Source organism: Cebus imitator, unplaced genomic scaffold, assembly GCF_001604975.1.
Source record: "Cebus imitator isolate Cc_AM_T3 unplaced genomic scaffold, Cebus_imitator-1.0 Scaffold31, whole genome shotgun sequence".
Classification (NCBI taxonomy): domain Eukaryota; kingdom Metazoa; phylum Chordata; class Mammalia; order Primates; family Cebidae; genus Cebus; species Cebus imitator.
In genome coordinates this window covers 7,309,602-7,315,601 of record NW_016107346.1, presented here as the reverse complement: position 1 = coordinate 7,315,601, position 6,000 = coordinate 7,309,602, and positions in this window count along the sequence as shown.

Here is a 6,000-nt window from a genome sequence, read left to right as displayed (position 1 = left end):
ACACTCCTAGTCCACACCGTCGACACCTTCTCCTCACTTTCCTCTCTTTGGTAGATTGTGTAGTTGGTCAGCAATTACTCCTTCTGTTCTTCCCATCCATGGTGGCGTGCATATCCCTTTCCTACTCATGTTGGGCCTGGGCTTGTGACTTACTTCAGCCAATGGCACATGAACAGAAAAGATGCAAGCAGAGGCTTTAAGTGTGCCTGGTGTCTTGCTTGGCCCCTTTGACCCTCTCCTCTGTCATGAAAAGAACATGTCTCAGGTAGCTGCTGGCTCCAGAAGAAGGAGACTTATGGAGCAGACTTGAATCCCACACACAGCCTGGAGCTAAGCCCAGCTGAACCCAGCCACACTTTGTCAAATCCAACAGAGTCAGCTGGGTGCAGTGGCTCATGCCCGTAATCCCAACACTCTGGGAGGCCAAGGCAGGTAGATTGCTTGAGCCCAGGAATTTGAGATCAGCTTGGGCAACATAGTGAGACCTCATCTCTATTAAAAAAAAAAAAAATCACACAATTAGCTGGGTGTGGGGGTGCATGCCTGTGGTCCCAGCCACTCAGGAAGCTGAGGCGGGAGGGTTGCTTGAGCCCAGGAGGTTGAGGATGTACCACTGCTCTCTAGCCTGGGTGATAGGTGAGGTGCTGTCTGAAAATAAAAAAATAAAACCAACACACAGAGTTATGGCCAACCTTCTGATCTGTGAGAGAGAATTAAATATGTATTGTTACAAGCTGCTGAGATGTTAGGGTTGTTACACAGCATTGTTTTGTTTTGTTTTGTTTTGTTTTGTTTTGTTTTGTTTTGTTTTGTTTTGTTTTTGAGACGGAGTTTCGCTCTTGTTGCCCAGGCTGGAGTGCAATGGCGCGATGTCAGCTCACCGCAACCTCCGCCTCCTGGGTTCAGGCAATTCTCCTGCCTCAGCCTCCTGAGTAGCTGGGATTACAAGCACGCGCCACCATGCCCAGCTAATTTTTTTTGTATTTTTAGTAGAGACCTTGTTGACCAGGATGGTCTCGATCTCTTGACCTCGTGATCCACCCGCCTCGGCCTCCCAAAGTGCTGGGATTACAGGCGTGAGCCACCACGCCCGGCCTACACAGCATTATTAAAGTCATAAACTGATTAACACACCCTCCCATGCTAGACACTAATACCTGGTTCAGAGCAGCAGCACAGACGGCTTTGATAATCACAAAGACCAGAAAGACAGAAGAACTGAGAAGATCCCATTGTATCTCAGCCATTTTCCAGCATTACCGTATTCCTTTGGTTTTACAGTAATATTCCATTAGTGAACACGTCTCAGTCTATCCTCATAAGTTGCTTTACTCCAATCTCTTCTATTAGGCCTCTTAAAATCAAGCTGACCTTCAAATTCTAGCTCGACTTCCATTTTTTCTCTTACACTCTTCCTGGTAACTTCATCCTTCCTTTTCTCCAAATTGCCACAACGTGGTTTGAACCACAAAATTTAGCCCATTATATATATTATATTTAATGTTGTATATTCTTCCTGCTGGAATTCTTCTTTTTGTACCTTTCTCCGCCTTTAGCTTCTGCATTTCTTCTCTCTCTGGTTTTTATCCCAGGACATTTTCTCCAATAAAGCAAAAGTGTATGTCTGTTTGTTAGGAGCTTCTGGGTAACTTTTTGCTCTTCTGTTGATCACCTCTCCTCCTTTCTCCTGCCTTGAATGATGAAGTGAAGCTTGGCGCTGTGACAGCCATCTGTGACCATGAGGCAAGAAGCCTCAGGACAAAAAGCCCAAGTCTTTAACCAATACTGGGCTTCCCACCTCCAGATCTCTGGATATGCAAGTTACTAAGGCCACAGCTAATCGAATACTCTACTTACAGCTGAAAAGATTCCTAATGCAATTCACATAGTAAAAGAAAACTAGGTGTCCATGGAAAGCTTAACTATTCCTGATGTGCCTAATATATCAGCTAGCGACTGAACCATGATCTATGACTCACAAATCAACCTCATCAAATAAAGGGCAACTGCTTTTGTAATACAGTAGTACCCCCTTATCCAGTTTCACTTTCTGTGGTTTCATTTACCTGTGATCAACTGTAGTGTGAGGATATTAAATGAGAAATTCCAGAAATAAACAATTGATAAGTTTTAAATTGCACACCATTCTGAGTAGTATGATGAAATCTCACATTGTCCCGCCCCATCCCACCCAGGAAGTGAATCCTCCCTTTGTCTAGTGCATCCACTCTGTGGATGCTTCCTGCCCATTAGTTACTTACCAGCCATCTCAGCTTTTAGACTGTTGAGGTATTAAAAGCAGAAGAGTGGTGATGCTGGCAATTCGAATATCCCAGAGAGAAGCGATAAAGTGCTTCCTTTAAGTGAAAAAGTGAAAGTTCTCCACTTAATAAAGAAAGAAAAAAAAAGTATGCTAAGTTTGCTAAGATCTATGGTAAGAGTTTGCTAAGCTCTATAGTAAGAAGGAATCTTCTGTCTGTGAAATCGTGAGAAAAGAAAAAGAACTTCATGCACAGTATATATGGGTTTGGTACTATTTGTGGTTTCAGGCATCCATAGGGGGCTTTGGAATGTGCCCCTGGCAGATAGAGGAGGACTACTGTATTCTTATCAGTAAGCTAGCTATGAGCCTGTCTCAAAACTTTTTCAACTATAGCACCAGGCTTTTGGTGATCACATGGAACAAGAGATTATAAGCATTTTGACATGCTGGCTGATTTCGAAGAAGCACACACAGGGAACATGGCTCACTGGAGCGATAAGACTATAGCAAAACTAGAGAGCTGACTTACCAGCTGGCATGAAATTGGAACAACATGTACTCTAGCCTTTCATATTTCCCTAGAGATTTGGTGTTTTCCAAGTATCTGCATATAGACAATCTTAGTTCAGCCTCACAGCAACCCAGTAGCTCATTGCTTCTAAAACAACCACTTTTTAAAACTTTTGATATTAAAAAAGTTGTTTGGAGACGTGAAGACTCCTTAGTTATGTATCTCTATGGGAAAGAAATTGAGCCAAAAGCATTAGTTTGAACCATCCTGGAGTCTCTGCCTTCTGAGATTGACTAGATACGCAAGCATGTCCCTACCTCCTTGCACCAGACCAGTGCAGCAGGGATAATGAACCCCAAAGCCTGTCTGCAGCACAAAGGGCAAAGGAGGAAAGGCTTGCTTGCTATTGGTTTTGTTCAAAAAGAGAAAAATTCCTCTATTAATTAGAACCCTGTCAACTTACATTTATCTTACTGAAGACAGAGAGGTTTGTAGGTTCTAGAATAGGAGTAAAGTCATGACATCCTCTGTCCACATCCTCTCCTCCTGCATGAACATCTTTTTACAGGACATAAAAGACTCAGCAAGAGTTACAGGATCTTTACTCCAGCACTGAGAGCCAACTGAGCTCATTGCTCTGGCTCTGGTTCAAAGTTTTGGCAAGGCCAGCCCATCCCAGCCATTGCTTTGGCCTCTCCGTCCACTCCCAGCCACTGGTGGGACACAAGGACTCCCCAGCCCTGGGATTCTTGGCTTAGAAAATCAAAGCAGTGGAATCTCTAAATCTGACCAGATGAACTGTAAAATCCAGCCATGGTGTCCTCTGTTCTAATAGAATCCCCCACACTCAGCCTTGCCACCCCAAGACAGAACTGCCTTAGATAATAGGCCATTCTCCCAATCAAACACACTTAAGTCCCTAGCTTACCTCCTAAGTTTTATTTCTGAATGTTTTGATCAGAATAACTTCTCTACATGATAATCAAAATCACTGATTATGACTTTTGTGGGCCTTAGGCACTTTTGCCTTCATAGGTCCCTTCCTTAATAAAATGACATAGATTAGATAGGTAGGTAGGTAGATAGATAGATAGATAGATTTTATGACCATACTGGTATAAAGACAAATATACTCCAGGCTGGACTTACTTTTTCTTTTAAATTAAATTGAAAACATTTTCATGGCCCTGAAAAGTCTTGTGAGTCATAGATACTGTGCCTACTATGCCTAATAGATAAATTGACCCCAGTAGCAGTAAAATGTCTAAACAGTGGAATGGGTTACCAAGGCAGATATTGGACTTTCATAGACAAGATCGGTGTCAGCTGAACATCAGAAAGCTCTGGGGATTTGAAGATGTTGAAGTACTTATTTCGAGGTCCATCATAGACCTACTGAATCAGAAAGTTTGGGAATTGTGAAATATTGTGTCCCAGTTCTCTCCTGCCCTAAAAAATGGTAGAATTTTACAGTCGCTCCCTTGTTGGCTTCCTGCGGCTCAGACATGAGACTTGCTTTAGCCAATAGGAAGTGAGCAAAAGTGTCACAGACAGAGCTTGCAATGTGCCTGTAGTGTTGGACTCGCAATTCAGTGCTTCTGCCATCACCATGAGAAAACTCTGCCCTACGTATATGCTGCTCCCCTAGCCTAAGCCCTGGAATAAAAGTAATCTGCAGCCTATACCACACCCAGCTGAACCCTGCTGAGATCAGCAAACCCCAACAGACCCCTGGACGTGTGAGAAAAATAAATATTTGTTTCTGAAAGCCACCAAAATTTTGAGATTGCTATGCAGCATCATTACAGCAACAGCTGACTGATACAGGAATGGGGGCACGGCATGGCTATACTTTTAAACTCTGAGTAAAGCTGATATACTGCCCAATTTGGGAACCAGGAAACTAGAACTTGCTGTACTTACAAAGTAATGTAAAATAAATACTAGGATTTTTTTTCACAGTATTGGTATTCTATATACATCTCTCTATAAGAAAATGTTGTATAAAGTTAAAATTTTTTGTTATTCACTCACATAATCGTAAACAATTACATCATTAATCAGATATTTTTGATAGTTGTTCACTGGCAGTATTCTGACCTTAATTTTTATTTGATTGCACAAATCAAGCTTATTCGGAAAAGATTCCTCCAAACATATTTTATTCAGTGCTCAGATGATAGAGAAAACATCTAGAAAAACATTTTTCCTTGACACAGTTCTTGAAAACCAGTAAGCATGGGAAATCTTCCCCAGGTTAGGTAGGGTCTCATTATGGAGCCCCTTCTACTTTCTTTCAGGTTTATTTTGGCTGATTTAACACATCAGAACTCCATCATTCTCTGAATCTTCTGATTTCTCCTTGGTTGATAAAGTGGGGTCTTTCAAAACTGTGAATAATCATCTCTCTGCCATTACAGTGTTTGAGGGTGATCAGCTTTTACTGGGGTTAAATGGCTCATGCTATACTATTTCTGAAATACCAGCATGTGTTAGGGTCAGTGGACTGCTCTGGCAGCCAAGACATTGGGTGTTAGCCTTGGCTCTGCCCTAATCAGCTGGAGTGGGCTGCTCTGTGGTTGCTTTGCATCCATATTCCACTTTATTTTGGTAATAATAAGTAATAGTAAGGCTAAGGTTTACAAGAAAATCTATAAAAACCCAACATACCTTGGTGTCTTGTAAGAGAGTTAAAGGTCTTTCCATGATGGCATCTTAATTTATGTAGAAAGAGGAACTCACAGGAGATCTCTGGCCCAACCCAATAACAGAAGGTAACAAAGACTATTTATTCTCTGACTATTAGAAAGTAGTTCAGATTGGTTTTCTTAAACGTATTCTGTCCAGATGGACCAAAGTGATGATCAAAATAGGAAAATTTTACAAAATATTTGCAATCAGAGCTAAAAAGCCATTTCCAAGAAACACTGAAAGGATGCTCCTATGAATATCCTCCCATCTCTACCTGGATACAGCCTCTGCTTAGCAATCCATCCCCTTCCCCAACACGCTGCTTCTCATTTATTTAAAATGTCACAGTCATTATTAATTAGAGTTCCAGATGATAGCTGCCTGAACTCGAAGGTGGTTTTTGAATTAAAGATTTCAGCAGACAACCAAACTAAAGGGAGGCGGGATGAGAAACTGATCCAAAACAAAAACAAAAACAAACAAAACAGGAGAAATTAGCTTAATAATTTGAAAAAGAATTTAACTGCGTGACTGA